Below are 22,300 nucleotides of genomic sequence, written 5' to 3'. Positions count from 1 at the left end.
GACCAGGGGTGACCCTAGAATTTGTTTGTATAATATGGGTATCAAAAGAAAGGTGTTAATGAGTATTTTTAAAGGGAGTAATCCTTAGTTCCATAGGTGGACGCCGTTTCGAGATATCGCCATAAAGGTGGACCAGGGGTGACCCTAGAATTTGTTTGTGCAATATGGGTATCAAAAGAAACGTGTTAATGAGTATTTTAAAAGGGAGTAATCCTTAGTTCCATAGGTGGACGCCTTTTCGAGATATCGCCATAAAGGTGGACCAGGGGTGACCCTAGAATTTGTTTGTACAATATGTGCATCAAACGAAGGGTATTAATGAGTATTTTAAAAGGGAGTGGGCCTTAGTTCTATAGGTGGACGCCGTTTCGAAATATCGCCATAAAGGTGGACCAGGGGTGACTCTAGAATGTGTTTGTATGATATGGGTATCAAATTAAAGGTATTAACGAGGGTTTTAAAAGGGAGTGGTGGCTGTTGTATAGGTAGTCGCATTTTCGAGATATTGCCATAAAGGTGGACCAGGAGTGACCCTAGAATTTGTTTGTACAATATGGGTATCAAAAGAAAGGCGTTAATGAGTATTCTAAAAGGGAGTAATCCTTAGTTCCACAGGTGGACGCCGTTTCAAGATATCGCCATAAAGATGGACCAGGGGTGACCCTAGAATTTGTTTGTACAATATGGGTATCAAAAGAAAAGTGTTAATGAGTATTTTAAAAGGGAGTAATCCTTAGTTCTATAGGTGGACGCCTTTTCGAGGTATCGCAATAAAGGTGGACCAAGGGTGACTCTGGACTTTGTTTGTACAATATGGGTATCAAATGAAAGGTGTTAATAAGTATTTTTAAAAGGGAGTGGGCCTTCGTTCTATAGGTGTTCGCCTTTTCGAGATATCGCCATAAAAGTGGACCAGGGGTGACTTTAGAATATGTTTGTACGATATGGGTATCAAATGAAAGGTGTTAATGAGTATTTTAAAAGGGCGTGGGGCCTAGTTCTATAGGTGGACGCCTTTTCGAGATATCACCATAAAGGTGGACCAGGGGTGACTCTAGAATGATCTTGTACGATATGGGTATCAAATTAAAGGTATTAATGAGAGTTTTAAAAGGGAGTGGTGGTAGTTGTATATGTGAAGGCGTTTTCCAGATATCGACCAAAATGTGGACCAGGGTGACCCAGAACATCATCTGTTGGATACCGCTAATTTATTTATATATGTAATACATGCCAAGATTTTAATGGTTTTTTATTTCGCCCTGCTGAACTTTTTCATTTTCTTCTACTTAATATGGTATGTGTCACAACCAATTTATACAGTTTTTTTCTAAAGTTATATTTCACGTCAATAAAACAATCCAATTACCTTACCATGTTTCATCCCTTTTTTCGGATTTGGTATAGAATTATGGCATTTTTTTTCATTTTTCGTAATTTTCGATATCGAAAAAGTGGGCGTGGTCATAGTCGGATTTCGTTCATTTTTCATACCAAGATAAAGTGAGTTCAAGTAAGCACGTGAACTAAGTTAATTAAAGATATGTCGATTTTTGCTCAAGTTATCGTGTTAACGGCCATGCGGAAGGACAGACGGATGACTGTGTATAAAAATTGGGCGTGGCATAAACCGATCTCACCCATTTTCACAGAAAACAGTTAACGTCATAAAATCTATACCCCTACCAAATTTCAAAAGGATTGGTTAATTTTTGTTCGACTTATGGCGTTAAAAGTATCCTAGACAAATTAAATGAAAAAGGGCGGAGCCACGCCCATTTTGAAGTTTTCTTTTATTTTTGTATATTGTTGCACCATATCATTACTGGAGTTGAATGTTGACATAATTTACTTATATACTGTAAAGATATTAAATTTTTTTTTTTAATTTTACTTAAAAAAATTTTTTTTTTATAAATGGGCGTGGTCCTTCTCCGATTTTCCAAATTCTTATTAAGTGTACATATAGTAATAGGAGTAACATTCCTGCCAAATTTCATCATGATATCTTCAACGACTGCAATTACAGCTTCCAAAACTTTTAAAGTACCTTCTTTTAAAAGTGGGCGGTGCCACGTCCATTGTCCAAAATTTTACTAATTTTCTATTCTGCGTCATAAGTTCAACTCATCTACCAAGCTTCGTCGCTTTATCTGTCTTTTGTTTTGAATTATCGCACTTTTTCGGTTTTTCGAAATTTTCGATATCGAAAAAGTGGGCGTGGTTATAGTCCGATATCGTTCATTTTAAATAGCGATCTGAGATGAGTGCTCAGGAACCTACATACCAAATTTCATCAAGATATCTAAAAAATTACTCAAGTTATCGTGTTAACCGACGGACGGACGGACGGACGGACATGGCTCAATCACATTTTTTTCGATCCTGAATATTTTGATATATGGAAGTATATATCTATCTCGATGCCTTTATATATGTACAACCAACCGTTATCCAATCAAACTTAATATACTCTGTGAGCTGTGCTCAACTGAGTATAAAAACAGATAAATAAGGGACACCCTCATGTAAAATGTACAGTGGCGGATGTAGGGAATGGAAATTTAAAACGTTTTTAAAATTTTTATATTATATTTAAAAATTAAAAGAAGAACTCGCCACTATTCCTTTAAGAGACAAGGCTTTTTATTTTAAGAAAAAACAATTTTAGAATTCGTGTTTTATTTATTTATTATTTTAACAAATTATAACTTCTGGTTAAAAAATTGTCATTATGTTTTTTTGTAGATGTGGAGAAGCTCTAAATTTTCTTCTTATGACCTTTTGAGTTCTGTTGTCGTTTTGATATAGTACGATTTGCTGAATGAGTAGCCTCGCCTAAAGTAACATCGAACTATGGAAAGGATAACTGTGTATATTAAAGCTACAACAGCGATTGATATGATACACGTTTCCTGAGCCTATCACAACAAAACTTTCAAATTATGAGGAAATATTTTGCAACTCTTTTATATTGTATAAGAACCGACCCGGTCTAATATCATTGTTTGCCTTTAAATGTTTTTGTGTAATATTTGTATGTGGATCTTCATCATAAATATTTGCTTTAGTCACATAAAGTGCACACGAATACTCACATGCTACAACACACACACACGCATACATCACTTAAATATACATAAATGAATTCGCATACATTTCTGCATGAGAATGTATGCATTGTGTCCTATCATGTAGTAAATTTTACATGAAACGCTTGTCAAATGCTACATTTCTTGTTCTCTTTACTGTGACTGCTATAGCTCCTAGTGCTGTGCGTTTGTTAGTGCTATTGTACTTTATCTTATTCATTTCATTTGTTTGTTGTTACTGTTGCTGTTCAATTGCCTACAAGTATGCTTGTAAGTCAAGCGCTTGTTTTCTTTAGACAAAGACAAGCCGCCTGCTTAAGTGTTACATACCCGGGCCGGGTAACCCGGCTATTGCTGAATATGCAGAAAGATAATGTCACCTATTTGCCTTGTGCTCTCTCAAATACACTTGTAGCCGCAATGTTCATAGCTTCATACACACACACATACGTACATGCGTTAGCAACAACATATGCACTTAAGTAAACCCATATGTATATTGTTTTAAGTGCAAAGTAGCCGAAGTAGGTACACACATACATATATGTTTGCTGTGCAGCAAGTTTGGTTTATAGTTAAAACACAATTGTTGCATTTATAGAGTTGTTAGCTTGTGCCCTAAGGAAATACTTGAGAGAAATTGCGGCTTGTTCTTTAGGCTCTTAAGATGCCATTTTACAGGCGTAGGATACACACATATGTACATGCATAGTTTATGTGTTTATATGTTTATTTATACAATTTTTGTACCCAATTGCATTTATTTTCATTCATTAAACAAGTCAACATCAGATTTAAGTGTGATGTTATTTCATTACAGGATAAAAATATAATATTTGTGTTATATAAAAGAAAAAAAGTTAACAGCTGTTTCTCGCAATTTCTGCTTTGAGTCATAAGCTACCTTTTCATAGATCGGGTCACATATACTTAGAAAAATTGTATTTAAGTAAAATAACCAGCCTTTCGTGCTGTTTTGGCTGTCGATGAATTGTTTAAAAGTGTAATTTATTCCAAAAGCCTTAATTTAATGCGCTTGAGAGGTCGCTTGAGGGTAAATATTTGAAAATAATTATTTTTGGAAAAATCGTTTTAGATCTTTTTAAAATTTGATTGGTATTGAAAGGTTATAAATGTCATAAAAAACGCACCTTGAATTATGCGACAATTTTTTATTTGCTCGAATTCAAAGAGCTTTCAGTGTGCAATATATATTTACTAAATATATTATAAAATTTTAATTTATTTTGAAAAGTTGTAAATGTCCACCGTAAATTTATAAAAAAAAATGTAACGTATTTTTTTAACGCTGAGTTTGGTCCGCTACATAGGGTGTTAAAATAAAAAGAATTATTCTACATGAGATTCATAAAACTACCCTTGTTTCAACCCGTTGTATAAAACTATTTCCGCCTGCAACTATGCAACAACTTTTTATACACACGAATCTGAAAAAAGCCAAAATTATTAGAAATGCTCGTAACTATTCACAAGCCAAAAAAATGTGTTCCTTGAAATCTGCAGCTACTTTTTATACACACAAAATTAAAAAAAAAAACTTTTGAATTCGGTAAAAAATCTAATATGGGGATATGATTGTATCTACTAGAATTTTTACAATTAAACTTGTTTTAAAATATGATTAATATCTTCAGAAAATATACATGAATTTAATATACATCCTGAAATATGAAACATTTTTACACACATGAAATGAAAATGATTTGGAAGTCATTGAAGGACTAAAATATAGATAGTTATTTAATTAGAAATTTCATGCAACTCTATTTGTTTTTAAAAAGTTGTTTATGGCCACAGAAAACATAAAAGATCAAATATGCTACTAAAGATATAAAACCTACAAATTTGAAAAGTTTTAGAACTCGATAGATTACTCAAACATTGAGAATAATTTTACTAGAGAATTTATGTAACTAAATTTGTTTTAACAGATTTTAAATCTACGCATAAAATAAACAAAAATTCAAGAATGCCCCTTGGAATATGCAATGACCTTTTGTGCACTCGAGTGTTACATTTTAAAAATTATCAATGTCGGCCAAAACTAAATAAAAGCACATTAATCCCTAAAAGTATGCAACGAATTCAAATAATACAAAGAATAATGTTGAATGAAAACATTGATATTAAAATGGTTAAATTGGTCCTAAAATTTGTAAATTTCCAGAAAATCAAAAATATATGCCCTTAGAAATATGCGTAGTGCATTTTCTATTTTGACATTTAGTAATTGACTTTATGATATACATATAGTAGACTATGAACCTTGTTGCGCTCTTTAATCGTTTTTACATAGATTTTTTTGGTAATCGAGTAAAGTAGTGTTACTAAATTATGAAAAAAAAGCCAAAAGACAGCAGAGCTCAATAGGTCAAGGAAAGATTTATGGAGATTGTCAAGACCAAAGGTAAAAACAAACCACTTTCAAACGAAGACATAAAATAAATTGTAGTTAGAAGAAGAAAGAAAACTAATTCCAAAAGACCCTCCAACATATGTTTCGAATTAAGTAGCCTGACTCAGTCTGGCATAGAAGAGTTAAAGCGTTTTGAGCTTAAGAAATAAATTTCACTAATAAATAATGTTCTTGTCTAGTGGTTTTTTGCTACTTGGCAAGAAGAAGGTTAGATCATTAACTACATCTGCTATTCTATAGCGCATAAAAGCATAATGCGTTTAAATTTAATTTATAACGCCCTATCTACGAAAACTTTTAGAAAATTCCCGGTTGTTTAAAGAACGGCTTAGTTCGGAATTCCAAAAATGCTTTATCCCAACATTAACTGGGGAAATATGTATGGGGAAATGCACCAAACTTTGGTTTTCTTGGAGAATTTTTTTTTTTTTTTTTGAAACATGGTAGCAAGCAAATATCTTTTTGTTAGGAACATTAAGGGGTAAATTGGAGCTATAGTGCATCGCTGTTACTCGTCTTACATAATGCCTCAAAAAGATATAGTCAAAAGATCGAGAAAAGTATATATAAATTGAGGTCGCAATGTATACATTTATTTCAACACTTCTGTACCGATTATATTATATGGAGATATATGCAACTGTTAGTTATGTAAAATTTCTTTGATACACGAGACCCGGTTTTGTAGATATCGGTAAAAATATAAAACCGAAAAACCGCCAAATATTTTTTACTGCAAAGTTTGCAACACATTTATTTTAACACTTTTCTACCGATTCTTTTGAAACTTTAAATACATATAGATATGTGAACGAAGTATGTTTAGGTAAAAAGGTTTTAATACCCGAGATCCGGTCTTGGAGATATTGATAAAAATATAAACCAGGAAAACCTTAATTTTTTTTACTTATTTAAACACTTCTTAACCATTTGTGTTGAAATTTTATCAGGATGTACATATCTATGTGGGGTATATTTAGGTAAAATTTTGTTTATACCTGAAACCCGGTTTTAGAGATATCGACAAAAATATGAAACCGGGTATCCGGCAAATATTTTTTTACCTGCAATATGGATATCAAACAAAAGGTATTTTAAAGACATTTAACATACTGTAGTTGTCATATCGACATTCCCACATCTTAAGGCTATTACATGAAAAAAGTAATGTAAGCAGAGAACTTCATTAAAACACTGATATTGTACACTAGGATGGAGAGATACCCTAGATATTTTTTTTTTTTTGTGTAATGGCCTAGCAATGAAAAGTTGTATTTATAAGGGTTATCCATAAAACCACCAAATATTATTTTCGTAGGATGGCGTTTTGCGGTGCCCCTAGCCCCAGGAATTTGAGCAAAATAATCTCGATTTTACAAAGCTCATTATTTATATATTTATTTTATTTCTTTTTTAATATACGTAACTTTAGTAAAATTACATATTATAATTAAAAACGACAAATTCTAAATGGTGTTTTAAAGTTTTTTGTTGATAATAGTATGTTTCTAATCACTTGTAAGAGTTTTACAGGCATATAGCAGGCCATGAAAATTAGTAGGCTTTGAAAACAATGAGCACAAGGGAAAGTAAATCAATGACAAAAAAAAAAAAATTTCCTACCGTCTTTTTCAAAGTTTAGTTGCGTTGGGGCACCTCTAAACATACGATGAGTGAAATAAAAAATTTCAACCTTATTTCTGTCTATAAAGGCAACTTTCTGGTGGTCAGCCAAAAGCAATTTCGAAAAAAAATAAATTCACTCCATCCCATTGTACACAGAGCAAAGTTAATCGATTTTTTTTTAAATAATTTTTTGTACCAAATTGGTGTTTCTTTTCATTTGCTCTTAAATAAAACCTGGTTAACCTGGTGGCCAATTTTTGTCGAAAATTTCCTATATATGCCCCATGTACAAATATCAATAACTTTCCTTGCGTGAATATTCCAAGATGAGGCAATCGATTATATACTACTGTGGTGTAGAGAAAAATTAACAAACGGGTATGAAGTGATAAAAGTAAAATTGTAGCTGTGCCCACAAAAAAATATGCTCCTAAAAAAAATTTGCGCAACCCAGCGCTTTCACTTTTCTGCCTCTACCTTCAAAACTGAAAGGGCACATCGAATTTGAAGCCCCAGATATTTTTCGTCCCTGATAGGATATTATCGTGCATAATCCGTATTTCAATACTCAGTTGCCTCAAAAAGCTATAAGCAAAAAACTGTCAATATTGAAAATGACAAACAAAAAGCATCGCTACTTTGATTGATGATAGTTTTGAGTATTGGAGGGGCATATTAATTTTGCTCATACTTTTCGAATCTCCGTCTCAAAAACAACATTCGGTTTAAATTTCATGGCGTTTCAGCGATGCCTCAAAATTTTATCGAAAAAATTCAAAAAAAAAAAAAACAAATGTATCGCTTGAAAAAGTTTAAAAATCGATGTTTTTTTGGTTTCGAAGTTCTGCAAAAACTTAATATCAAATTTTTTGATTTTTAAAATTATCAGATCGGATAGTCAAAAGGCCATACTTAATGTCCATGTACTTTTTTGTGGCCTTAAGTTATTTGCCCGTGTGTAAAACCCGAGTATCCAAAAAAGTTAAAGTTTTTGGGATTTACCCATCTATACCAAAATATAAAATATTGAAACTGTAAATTAGAAAAGTTGAAGTTCAATAATTTGGGGCTATGAAGCACTGGGAGTTAGCTAAAAATTATATGAAATTTCAAGCCTTTAGAAAACAGACAAACTCCTGAAATTAGTTTAAACACCACGTTGGGTATTTTTATTTAATTTATTTATACATATAATTTACTTATTTCAGAAGATATTCTATTACTCATGTGCTTTCTTGAGGTAAACACTTACCACATATGTATGTATACAAGTGTATGCACAAACAGATTTACTCACATACATTTGTGTTCTAATGTAAAATTTAAAACAGCTCTGTTAACAGTTTAAGCGGCTTTCAGCTGTCAATTAGCATATAAATCTGAATCATCTTATTTAGAGTTGATTGTGGCACATGTACGTATGTATGAAAGTGCACACAATCAGAAGTATGTAATGAAATGTGTGAGTAAGAAATTAAATGGCTGAGTGACTGAAAGTTTGTGTTTATATATTTGTGCTGTGTGTCTGTATAAGATCGACTTATGTTACATACTAGCCTTTACCCGCGGCCCCGTCCGCAAGGAAAAATTTAAATATATGGGCTATTCGCGTTAGCCTGCTTATCAAGTTACCTGTTTAAAATTTTGTTTTCTGTCTAATGCATTTTATTTTTGTAATTGAGTAAAAAAAGAACTAAATGAGCTGATAACCTGATAGGTTCCCAAATGATCCCAAAATTATCCAGAAAAAGCTACGAAATGACCCCTACGCTATAGGGGACGGATCCCGAAAACCATCCAGAAATGCCCCGAAAGGGTCTCCAAAAGTTCCCGGAATAGTCCCAAAAAAAAAACCCGAAATGACAACGACACGATTCTAGACGTATCCAGAGAACCACAAAGAAATGATCCAAAATGATCCCATCCAGAAAATATTCAGGAAGGGTCCCTAAATTATCCCGACATACTGCAGAAAAAGTTCCGAAATGCCTCCGAGGGGATCCACGACGGATCGCGAAAACCATACAGAAATGATTCCGGAAGGATCCCAAAATGATCCCGAAATAGTCCGGAAATGACACAGATGGGATCCCGCACAGATCCAGAAGTGATCCCGGAAGGGTCCAAAAACTATCCCGGAAAAGTAACAAAAAATTCCGAAATGGCTCCTACGGCATCCCAGACGGATCCAGAAATGATCTCGGAAGGGTCCCCAAATGATCCCAGAATGGTCCCGAAATTACCCTGATGGATCCGGCAAACCATCAAGAAATTATGCCGGAAGGGTCCCCAAATGATCCCGAAATAAAACAGAAAAAGTCACGAAACAAACCCTAGAGGATCCCCAAATGATCCCGTATTAGCCCCGAAAAGGTCACGAAATGACCCGGACGGGATGCCGGACGAATCCCAAAAACCATCCAGAAATGATGCCGGAAGGGACCCCAAATAATCCCGAAAAATTCCCGCAATTATTCGGGCGGGATCCTGAACGGATACCGAAAACCATGCAGAAGTGATGCCGAAAAGGTCCTCAAATGATCACCTAATAGTCCCAAAATGACCCTGACGGCATCCCGGACAGATTCCGAAATCCATCCAGAAAAGATCTTGGGAGGGTCCCAAAATGATCCCGAAAAAGTCTCGGAAAAGTCCAGAAATTACCTTGACGGGATCCCGGACGAATCCTGAAAACCAATTTTAAATGTTGCCGAAAAAGTCCCGAAATGACGAATGAGCGAATGGGACCCCGAAAGGATCCCGAAAACTATCCAGAAATGATGCCGGAAAGGTCCTCAAATGATCTCCTAATAGTTCCCAAAAGACCCTGACGGGATCCCGAACGGATCCCGACAACTATCCAGAAATGATACCGAAAGGGCCCGCAAATTATCCCGTATTAGTCGAGAAAAAGTCCCGAAATGACCCCGAGGGGTTGCCGGACGAATCCCAAAAACCATCCAGAAATGATGCCGGAAGGGACCCCAAATGATTCCGAAAAATTCACGCAATTATTCGGACGGGATCCTGAACGGATACCGAAAACCATGCAGAAGTGATGCCGGAAAGGTCCTCAAATGATCACCTAAAAGTCCCAAAATGACCCTGACGGCATCCCGGACAGATCCCGAAATCCATCCAGAAAAGATCTTGGGAGGGTCCCAAAATGATCCCGAAAAAGTCTCGGAAAAGTCCAGAAATTACCTTGACGGGATCCCGGACGAATCCTGAAAACCAATCTTAAATGTTGCCGAAAAAGTCCCGAAATGACGAATGAGCGAATGGGACCCCGAAAGGATCCCGAAAACTATCTAGAAATGATGCCGGAAAGGTCCTCAAATGATCTCCTAATAGTTCCGAAAAGACCCTGACGGGATCCCGAACGGATCCCGACGACTATCCAGAAATGATGCCGAAAGGGTCCGCAAATGATCCCGTATTAGTCGAGAAAAAGTCCCGAAATGACCTCGACGGGATCCCGAACGAATTCCAAAAACCATCCAGAAATGATGCCGGTAGGTATCCCAAATGATCCCGAAATAGTCCCGAAATGACCTCGTCGGCATCCCGGACGGATCTCGGCCTAATAGTCCCGAAATTACCCTGATGGGATCCCAGACGGATCCCGAAAACCATCCAGAAATGATGCCGAAAGGGTTCCCAAATGATCCCGTATTAGCCGCGAAAAAGTCCCGAAATGACCCCGACGGGATCCCGGACGGATCCCGAAAACCATACAGAAATGATACCGAAAGGGTTCCCAAATGATCCCGTATTAGTCGCGAAAAAATCCCGAAATGACCCCGACGGGATCCCGGACGGATCCCGAAAACCATTCAGAAATGATGCCGGAAGAGCCCCAAATGATCCCGAGAAAGTCCCCAAATGACCCCGACGAGATCCCGGAGGGATCCCGAAAACCATCCAGAAATGATGCCGGAAGAGCCCCCAAATGATCCCGAAAAAGTCCCAAAATGACCCCGACGAGTTCGGGGACGGATCCCGAAAACCATCCAGAAATGATGCCGAAAGGGTTCCCAAATGATCTCGTATTAGTCGCGAAAAAGTCCCGAAATGACCCCGACGTCATCCCGGACGGATCCCGAAAACCATCCAGAAATGATGCCGGAAGAGCCGCCAAATGATCCCGAAAAAGTCCCCAAATGACCCCGACGAGATCCCGGACGGATCCCGAAAACCATCCAGAAATGATGCCGGAAGAGCCCCCAAATGATCCCGAAAAAGTCCCCAAATGACCCCGACGAGATCCCGGAGGGATCCCCAAAACCATCCAGAAATGATGCCGGAGAGCCCCCAAATGATCCCGAAAAAGTCCCCAAATTACCCCGACGAGATCCCGGACGGATCCCGAAAATAATCTAGAAATGATGCCGAAAGGGTCCCCAAATGATCCCGTATTAGTCGCGAAAAAGTCCCGAAATAACCCCGACGGGATGCCGGACGAATCCCGAAGACCATCCAGAAATGATGCCTAAAGGGACCCAAAATAACCCCGAAAAAGTCCCGTAATGATCCCGGCAACCATCAAGAATTTATCTCTCGAAGGTACGCAAATGATCCCGAAAGTACACCGACGGGATCCCGGACGGATCCCGAAAACCATCCAGAAATGATGCCGGAAGGGTCCCCAAATGTTCGCGAAATATTGCCGAAATGATTCCGGAATAGTCCCGAAAATGTCCCAAAATAACCTCGACGGGATCCCGGACGGATCCCGAAAACTATACAGAAATGATTCCGGAAGGGTCCCAAAATGATCCCGAAATAGTCCCGAAAAAGTCCCGAAATTGCCCCGGCGGGATCCCGGACCGATCCCGAAAACCATCCAGAAATGATCCCGGAAGGGTCTCCATATGACCTTTACGGGATTACAAATAAGGTGAAGCTAATTATAAAACCATGTTAATAAGGCAGCAGGCGCATTGGAGCGAATGAAAAGTTACATAGAAACATACAGGTAAAGCTAATAAAAGCGTGCTAATAAAAACGATTGAAGGAGGGCGGATGGCGGGAGGAGAAGGAGAGGACCACTGATCGTTTTTCCAAAATTGTTTAGATCTCGATCTGTATGTACCAGATACCAGAAACTATTGATTTAGGAGAAAATGTATATTGAGTTATAAAAATTTATAGATTTTACACCAGAGGAGGAGAGAAGGGGGAGAGGGGGGCGGAGGGTGTCACTGCTCATTTTGTAAGCCCTCGATTTATTTGACCCATTGAGTCTGTAATATTGGTGAAGGCCCGTATACGTAAAGTTATAATGTGTAAAAATTATTAAAAAATAATTGCTCGAAGGGGTCGTGGGACCCCCACCCCTCTTTCCATGTTCGAAAAAAATTTCGCTAGTAGACTACTGTCTGTGTCCCAAATTTCATCAAAATCCGTGTAGCCATTCTGGCGTGATTCAGTCGCAACAAACATCCAAACTTTCCCATTTATAATATAAATATATTAGATTAAGTAAGAACCGCATTTGTTAGGTTTGCTATTACTTTACTTGACATATATGTACGTATGCACACATGTATTATTAATTTTTGTATACGAAGATGCATAGTGTTGTATCATACGATGGTATAGTGAATTTTATATGAATTAAGTATGAGTTCTTTAAAACTTACTTAAGACTATGGCAATAAGAGTTGAAAATTATTACAAGATTTTAAAAGCAAAAAAAATGTTTGCATATTCTTTTCGATGATCAGATTGCATCAGTAATATCTGGTACATACTGACGTGCTTTTTCAGGACTCAATCAAAACTGACTGGACGCTTCAAATAACTGAAACTCATTAGTAAGATTAAAATTTGTTTATTTGCCGAATGAGCCAAAAGTTTTAACGTATGCGTTTATTAAGTAACTGGTGGCGATGGCGTATGAGTAACTTTTTGGACATTTTGTGAACAGAAAGTTTCGTAAAATTAGTCACTTGAGATAATTTTGTATTCAATGAAACTGTTGCGTTAAAATTTGAAGGTAGGTCTATATGCATGGTCTTAAGTACGGAAGTAAACCACAGATGCTAAGTCAAGTGACAACCTGCAGACCGTTTGAGGTAGGTAACTCCAAAAAGAGATGATGGCAATTGGCTCATAAAGTACTCAGTTGTATGAAAAGCAGATTCGTCCGCTTACATGCAATGTAACCTTCAAATAATAAACTGAGCACAAAAAAGGCTAAGGTTTTGTAGCATCGGTTAGGTTAAGTAGGTTGCCGGCTGTTCAGTTAAGACATACCTCATTTGCACACTTTTATGTTGATGGGACTATCCAGTATTTTTAAGCGTATCGCATGAACCCCCATTGGGCAGTGTCCGAATAACACTGCAAAAACCATGCATAGCTCCGCCGATCATTTGGTTTCAACAGCGTGCCAGAGAAACTGCGACAAGCGGCATGGGGTGATGACAGCCCAGCGTTTGATAGTATGGCTCGAGGCCTAGAGCAGTAAGCAAGTGACCAGGAAAATCGCAAAGTCTCCATTGGTAGACGCATTCACCTCGCTTGTGCCTGCGCGGGTGGAGACTTCTGCTTGATAGGTGCTAGGGATATACTTATGCCCTAGCACCCAGTTTGTATCAAAAAGTACTGAAACGCCACAGCAAGTGAGGTCAAGCAATTCCAGATAGCTCTATGCCTCACGGTGGCAGAGTTTAGCGCTTTAATCGCCGCCTTACTATCTGAGTAAAAGTTTAATTTCCAAACAGTTACACTGGTCGATAGCATCCCTTCCACAGCATCCTTTATAACAGTGACTTGCACCTGGAAGTCAAACTCCAGTGGAAAGCAGCCAAAATTTCTGATTAACACCAAAGCCATTCGTGAAAAGTTTCACCAGCCCCTCGTCCCACATTACTTCCCCACTCTATTAATCCCATCCTGTCTTGCCATTTATTTAGTCAAAGTCTGTTAGTACACTGGAGTTTGCTCAACTCATAACCTTATATTTGCCCACGACGTCAACAGGGCACAGATTCAGTAGTGCGTTTATTGTGCGAAGGGTTTCGCCAATCGCTGGAACTTTTGACCGTGAAAGAAATCTCTAGTGCTTCCTACCTGACTTTAGCGCCATCAAGGAGAATCGGTTAAACTATCATAACGTACATTCGATGTACCACCCGCAGAGAGGGTTCCAGCGTATGCCAATTATCAGTCAACAGTGTATTCAGAGATTTACTACTGACAAGAATTTCCAGGTCATCTACATAAGCGACCACTTCGTAGCCACTACTTTCAAGATCTTCGAGCAGATCGAGCATTATAACGACGCAAACCAGGGAAGAAAAAGTACTCCCTGTGGCGTGCCACTTCTCACCTTTCTCTGTGTCACCGTAACATGGGCAAATAGAGATCCAAATTTCCACATTTTGAAGATTAATAAGATGGCGATTACATTCAAAAAGTAGCAGATAAATAAATAGGTTGAAATGTTTAATTAATTAATTCTTGAAATGCCTTGGAAGGATTCTTGAATTGATTGCTTAATAATTATAAATAATGTGACGAAAAACTCATTCTGACTTGATCTTTGCACGCCGACCTCTTCATATTCCAAGAAAATTTCCAAATAATAATTAAAAAAAAAAAATGTTTCAATTTAACAGCTTGCTTAGTTATAGTCGCGCATTTCGCCTGTGTTTTATCGCCAGCTTGACTTGTAGCGACCTCACATGTCGACTTTCTTTAAAACATAATAACGTACAAGCAATTTCAGAGCTGATTTTTCCCAATTTATTGTTTGCTTTCATTTGTCGGAGATTATGATTTTTCTAAGTGATTTTCACGTGTTAGATTCACCACAAAACAACTCCACATGCAAACAGTTTATAACCTGCAAGAAATGCGACTAGTCTAGGATAAATCCGGGATGAGTCGCAAAAGGAGTATGCGAATATAGCCAGTTCTGATCTTTTTATATGGGTTGGAGTGGTCGCTTTGTTTGAGCATGTCCTATGGTGAGACCAATTGTACCTGTTTATGCCTGAACGGGTAGTGTCCGACTGGTCCTCTTTATACCCCTACGGGTACTGTCGAATAGATCCTTTTGGTAATGTTCGACATTTCCCCTTTTTACCCCTTTGTGTACTGTTCTACACGGCCTCTTTTTACCCCATTGTGGACAAAAGAGATCAATCGCAGACCGCTCTCTTTATGGATATATCGCACGATTTTTTGCAGGGTGCTAAGCATTTGAGTTGGTCTGTGGTAAACAATCAACTTTGCCAAGCAACAGCATCAACAATCAAAACTGCAGCGTGAGGAGAACGCAAAAAGAGCGACAGAAAGTGTTATCGTCTATAGCTTTATAGTAAATCTACATTATTTTGCGTATATTTGCTTGTATGCTTTAAGCGGCTTTTCTTTACACCACACTGTTTATGTAAATTCTTATTTGTTTGTTAATTTGCAGTTTCCTGGTTGCCTGAAAGTGATGACATATCCATTTTAGGCTTCTTAAAATAAACCAAAAACTAACATACATACACAGCGGCATATAAGCAAACGTATGTGCACACATACATATGTAAGTGCATGTGCATCTAAATATGCCATGTGCTCATTTGAATAATATGTTTGTTATCCTGATTCCATTATCAAATTTGTATGTACCACAAGCACATTAATTGCATACATTCATATGTATATTTGTACATATATATGCACATACATTATTAAAGGGCTATGCATATCATTTAATAATGTCCATGGTTTTATGTCAAGCAATATAATGCATAGAGAGACATAAACACAGTTAGACTTAACTAAGAACTTTCCTATTTTACAAATACAATAATTTTGTGTTCATCAAGATTGTCGTAATGGCTATTATTTGTGGTTTATAATCTGTTGTTGTTACATATAAGTATAAAGTAGTGGCATTTTGTTGTTATTATTGCTTTTATTGTTATTATTATAGCAGCACTTCTCAACAACCGTATGATGCATTATACATTTACGTATGTATGTATGTTTGTATATACATGTATGTATGTAGTTGTATGTAAGTGCACTTATTTAAATATGACCGCTACACTCTAATGGGAGTGTCCATCAAATTGATTTGCTGCTGCTGATTGTGCTTATTGCATTATCACCATCTTGTTGTTGTTGTTTGAATTAAGTGTGTTATTGTTGTTGTTGCTGCTGTTGTTGCTTGTTATCAATGTTAAAGTCATTTTACACGTTTCAGCTGACAAAAGCAATTTAAAATTTATATGTTTGTCTATACGCATTTGATGGCTTTTAAGTGATTTGAGAACAAAAGCAGTTGTGCTGGCGGGATATGCACACCCATACTTATATACTTATGTGAAAATGTATATATGTATGTATTATATAATTGCATGCTATTCCTTATACAAAATACACATAAATAAACGAGTAATAGATAAGCATATCAAATGAAATGCAGGCAAGTGTGACATATTGAAAATACTTATGCTGGTGTAGATACAGTCGTGTGCTAAGAAATACGGCTTCTTAAGAAAATGGCAAGCCTATACGTGCTTTTCGAATAGGCTTCCTAAAAAAAGATGAAGGGATGAAAGTAAGATATGTATTTAGAAAAAATATTTCTAAATATTGTGGCGTATATTAGCAATTTTGACACATCACTATGCATAATAAAAACAATAGCAATGTAAGCACATGATATTTCAAACATGATGATATATGTATGTATCAAATACTGCAGTTAAGCACGCTTATGACATTACGTAACTATACACACAAACGTGTACATAGCCACAGCGAATATGAGATATAGAAAGGAGAAATATGTAAGCAACTATTCGAGAAGGCTATTCGCAAATATTCAGGACCCTGGTAGATAAATATTGACGAATAAATTGACTTGTATATAAGCAGCACAATCTGACGAATGATTAACTAATCGACTTTTAAAACATTGTAAGTGAAGTACGCGAAAACGTTGAACTGTGAAGAGCCAGCACCGTAGTAGTACCGTTAACAATGAACATTTTTATAAATGAATTATATGAGAATTTTTATTTGATAGTTCAATGATTCGAACCGATAACAGAAGGCAAGAAATAATCGCTAATATTTATAATTCGTTACAATATAAATCTAAGAAAATTATTTAAAATACTTTTAGCAAATGGCACATTAAATACAATTTGTTTAAATAGGTCAAACCGCAGATTGGCACAGAAACCTAACATACTTACATTCGCAGTCATATCAGGCTCAGCATAAATAAAAAAAAAATAAATTGCCCTTCATCTTATTGGATCTGTATTACTGATTGGATTAATATCAACTGTGACTGTCTTAGTAACGCAGATGCATATATAAAGTATGACACTCCAACATAAGAATTTAATTGCAATTGGGTTTTATTTTGACTCTACTCTGTCCTAAAACCTTTTCGATTGCCTAGAAGATCTTTGCTCTACACTCAGAACTTCCACGGGTTGTCTTCTTATGACTTCTGATCATCATCTTCATACTGAGGCAAAAAAAAAAACAGCATAAAATGGCGTAGGGAAATTTTGAACATACAGTGTTTGCTGAAATGTCACAAACCTGTACATCCCAGCAAACAACTTCTTGATCTATCTAGGTCTCCAAAAGAGATAAGGAAACATTTCTGAAAGCGCAACAATGAGATCTAGCACCTGCCTACTCAGCTATTTGATCCAGATAAGCATAAGAAGGTCCTTAGCCTAATCTACACGGAATCAGTAAACTCCTTTGCTAGGACGCGCCCAGAGAGCCCCGTTAATATTATACATTATCCTACTCTTACAGAAGAAGAAATCAGACTGCCAAGGAAGACACTAGTAAAACAGTAAAATCTTACTTGCCAGAATCAACCCCGACATACGTAATGTATGCTCTGCATGCGATGTGTACCTACATGACACCAACCATCTTTTCAATTGTAACGTGAAACCTACGCCTTACACAGCAGCATCTCTATCGCCCAACTTTGTTTACACTGCTAGTTTCCAAGCAAAACTTTTACGTGAAACATCAAAAATTATTTACATTCGGTGAATTAAAGTTAATATGACTGCTTCCTAGAACTGAAACAAATTTAGCCAGTTTCATTAGAGGAGTGATGCCTGTGAGTTCACGTGAAGTAAGGTTACAATTCTGTGTCAAATGCGCTGCTTTCACATGAAAAAGAGCTCCCACACTTACAACACCGACTACAAGAATAGCAGTGGTAATTTTTTTAAATCAAATTTCAGATAAATTATTTATTTTTTATTTTAGTATTTTTAAAAAAAATTTTCATGAATTTTGTAGCTGAAACTGTGATAACAATTTTATCGCACAACACTGTAAATATATTTATGTACTTCAACTCTCGCACTTGCATACGCATCAATGCAGTTCATTGAGTACCAAGTTCAATTTAAATTCTAATTTTAAAGAAATTTCATAAATTAGTGTTGAAAACTAAATGCAAATAGTATTTGGCATATTTGGTTCTTATTTACACATACCGACGTACTTGTATTTATTTAAAACGTATTCTAGTTTGTATACATGTTTTTGAGTAAGTTTAATTAGAAATGATACATTGGCTAACATTTCAAAATATATTAAATTTATCAATGCAAATCCATCTGTAAAATTGTTTAAATAAGTGAGGGTTATACTCAACGAACATCTGAAGGGCAGAAAATTAACTTTATTTATCCAATTCTTGCTCAATATGAGTTCCTAAGGGTTCGAAATGGAAATGAAATCAATTATTTTTTTGGAATGGTCGTACAATATGAGACTAATTTGACTCCAAAAGGACTCTTTCAAGACGATTTTCAGAGACATGAGTATACAGCAGCGTACAAAAAAAAAAAAAAAAAAAAACACACACACACACAGTGGCATTTTGTTTTATAAAATTTCACCAATTAGACAATTTTTGCAGTTTCGATATTTTAAGAAAAAAACGTCTTTGAATTTTGTAACTGAAACTTTTAGTTCAGTTAATTTCAGTCTGATAATCGCATTGAATTTTGACAATTTTTTTTCGAAGTGTGCTATTGATTTTCCTCCAAATAAAATGCATGAAAAAATCTTAAACAACGTTAGACAAAAAAATGTAAAAAATTAATTAAAAAATGTCCTAAATAATACGGGTATGTAGGTTTGACATATGGCGGAACCATACAAGGTGGCAGCATGGTGACATACCTACAAACATAAATAAAAGTTCCATGTACTTTGTTTTTGCAAAAACAATGGTCTAATGTCAAAATCGTACTGCGCCGGAAGTTGATGTATCAAATAAAATAAAAAAGTACAAATCAGCTGTCCCTTGCTGCAACGTTGTATAGTTCCGCCACATTTTGACAAATCGCATGCTCATAGTTTGTTTGGAACAACAAAAGCAAAGAAATAGGTTAGGTTAGGTTAGGGTGGCCACCGATGCGAGCACCAGTGCACTTAGGCCCAAAAGGTCCCATTGTGATACCACGTGGATCTCCCCCCTACTGAAACCAACAGGTCGATTCAGCAAATGTCAGGAATTTATTAGGTTCCAACTTAGATCACAAAGCGAGCGGCATGCCCAATCCCCTCTTGCAAGCTCGTCAGCCATTTCATTGCCCGGTATTTCCGAGTATCCAGGCACCCATACCAGACTGAGGGAAGTTTGCTCAGCGATCTCGTTAAGAGATTTGCGGCAATTCTCCACTGTCCTGGACGTACATGTGACCGATCTGCCTGGCTGTCAGAGTAAATACAAATTTTATTATAGCCGTGAACAGCATTCCTCAGGTGATCAACGGCCTCATTTATAGCAGCCACCTCCGCCTGGAAGACGCTGCAATGATCGGGTAGGCTAAAGAATATGTTCCGCTCTAGTTGAGGTGCAAAGGCCCCGCTGCTCACCTCTTTATCCAGTTTGGAGGTGTCAGTATGAATCTGCAGCCTATCGCTCAGGTCCGGCGGCTCCTTCGACCAATAATCCCTATCCGGGATAATAACCTCGTACTTCATATCGAAAAATGCAGTCGGAGCGCAATAGTCCGACGAAGGCGAACCCAAATTCTTAAGGATGGATGCATGGCCAACCACATTATCCCCCCCTTCGGGGTTCCTCTCCGTATGTGTTTGACCACCGTTGAACCAGCTAGGTTGGCATGAACCTTTCTTCGCAACAGCAACTGCTGAACTAGTTTCACTGGCCCCTAATCGGCTCCAAGCCGGTTAGTGCATCAGTTATCGCAGAGGGCGTAACGTTGTTAAAAGCTCCCTCAATTTCGAGGAAGGCTATGAGTGTGAATTCCGTGAGCGCCAAGGATTTCTGGACCTAGGACTAATAAAGGATATGTTCCGCTCTAGTTGAGGTGCAAAGACCCCGCTGCTCACCTCTTTTTGCAGTTTGGAGGCGTCAATATGAATCTGCAGCCTATCGCTCAGGTCCGGCGGCTCCTTCGACCAATAATCCCTATCCGGGATAACAACCTCGTACTTCATATCGAAAAATGCAGTCGGAGCGCAATGGTCCGACGAAGGCGAACCCAAATTCTTAAGGATGGATGCATGGCCAACCACATTATCCCCCCCCCCCTTCGGGGTGCCTCTCCGTATGTGTTTGACCACCGTTGAACCAGCTAGGTTGGCATGAACCTTTCTTCGCAACAGCAATTGCTGAACTAGTTTCACTGGCCCCTAATCGGCCCCAAGCCGGTTAGTGCATCAGTTATCGCAGAGGGCGTAACGTTGTTAAAAGCTCCCTCAATTTCGAGGAAGGCTATGAGTGTGAATTCCGTGAGCGCCAAGGATTTCTGGACCTAGGACACAACTGCATGCGAGGCTGTCTCCGTGGACATCCCTTTCATATACGCATGCTGGGATGTAGACAACTTTCCTAACAAGGACTCCCTTAATGTGGAGTCAATTAACATCTCGAGTGTCTTCAGCTGGAAGGATGCCAGACATAGCGCAAAGAAATACTAAATTTGGATTTTTTGTTATTGTCAGATATTGAGTAAAAATAAGTTATCATGCAAATAAAAATATTTTTTGAAATAAAGCAAATGAAAATACATATATCAAATTTTTGCGTAACTTTCAACCAATTGGAAAAACGGATTGACAACGCATGGAAAAACATAAGTTTTTGAACTCTTATAAATATTTGTCTGCATATAATTTGTATGAAAGAAAAATATACATATGTACATTTCAAAACTCAAACTCAGTTTTTCAGTCAAATTTAACTGAATTTTAAGCTGAGCTTAAGCGGCTATACGTTCGCTCGCAATGTCGTAGAATGTACCCAACAAGCATTTGGACTTCGGTACCAATAAAGCTCATATTGGTAACTAGTATACTACTAAAAACTCAACAGTTGTTTTGAAACAGTGGCTCAACCACCTAGGAGAAGATTTTTTTTTCAAATCCACCTCATTCGAGATCTCAATGTAGGATATCAACTAGAGAAATGTGTTTGATATTCATTGTAGATCAACTCGATGACTATAAATCGTATCTACAAATTATCTAGATACTAAAAATAATATTGCTCGTCAAAGAAGTGCACTCCAAAAGGGGTATTAAACAGTGATTGAAAAACTGCGCTGTAATTTAACTAGAGTTTAAATTTGACTAAAGTTTAAGCTTAGATTAACCAACTACTGAAAATCGTGGCCTTACTGAATGCAGCCCTTGAGCCGAAAATGTTTTCGTGCAAGTATGTAAGTACCTATGTGTCCATACAATATCAGTTTTATGCATAGCATACAAATATGTACAATCATATACGGATATGTCACGTTGTAAGCGCTTAAGCAAGCACACTAGCTTTTTGATACCAACAAAATTTATTAGAACGATTACATACATATTTGTGCACAAATTATGCTAACAAGTAAAAATTGTTAAAGAGATTTGTGAACATTTTTGAAATATTGCAATAAATTGACCAGAAATATTTTTCGAATATTTGCATTTAATAAATTAAAAATTTTTTTAACACAAACGTACGTTGTTAAAGGAAAACTAAGATAAATAATTAAATATATCAGAAATTGCCTTTGAAGTAAAAAAGCAGAAAAAGATGTTTTCGGATATATTAGTTTGATATTGAACTGTAATTTATTCTCACGTGTACTGAGATCTTTTAGTGTGATTCAAT

General features: G+C 37.0%; 1 protein-coding gene across 1 annotated transcript in view; it reads right to left on the bottom strand.

Moving 5' to 3' along the window:
• LOC137235649 (TSET complex member tstC-like) overlaps positions 1 to 22,300 on the bottom strand; it is a 169,079-nt gene that overhangs the window by 96,508 nt on the left and 50,271 nt on the right. The window lies entirely within an intron of this gene.

Source organism: Eurosta solidaginis, unplaced genomic scaffold (assembly GCF_040869045.1).
Source record: "Eurosta solidaginis isolate ZX-2024a unplaced genomic scaffold, ASM4086904v1 ctg00000339.1, whole genome shotgun sequence".
In the NCBI taxonomy this organism is placed as follows: domain Eukaryota; kingdom Metazoa; phylum Arthropoda; class Insecta; order Diptera; family Tephritidae; genus Eurosta; species Eurosta solidaginis.
This window is presented reverse-complemented; position numbering and strand designations above follow the sequence as displayed.